Source organism: Penaeus monodon, chromosome 24, assembly GCF_015228065.2.
Source record: "Penaeus monodon isolate SGIC_2016 chromosome 24, NSTDA_Pmon_1, whole genome shotgun sequence".
Classification (NCBI taxonomy): domain Eukaryota; kingdom Metazoa; phylum Arthropoda; class Malacostraca; order Decapoda; family Penaeidae; genus Penaeus; species Penaeus monodon.
The window spans coordinates 31,072,873-31,073,111 of NC_051409.1; the positions used below are offsets into that span (position 1 = coordinate 31,072,873).

At 19.7% G+C, this 239-nt stretch overlaps 1 long non-coding RNA gene across 3 annotated transcripts in view; it reads left to right on the forward strand.

Annotated features, from left to right (window-relative positions):
• LOC119588715 overlaps window positions 1-239 on the forward strand; it is a 248,263-nt gene that overhangs the window by 178,317 nt on the left and 69,707 nt on the right. The gene's annotated exons all lie outside the window — the stretch shown is intronic.

The window sequence follows — 239 nt, forward strand, 5'->3', positions numbered from 1 at the left end:
ATAACATTATATAGAGTTTATATACGTTTATGTTTGTATACTTTAAGCTTTTAATCTATATAATATATAAACTATAGTCTCTTTATATTTATTTTATTTGATATATATATATAGAACATTGATAGCGATATTATATATTCTTGTTTTTTATATATTTGTATTATATTAAGAAAGGTTAGGATGATATATGATAGATAGTATGATTTGTGTTCGGAAATATCATACTAGACTTACTTGGT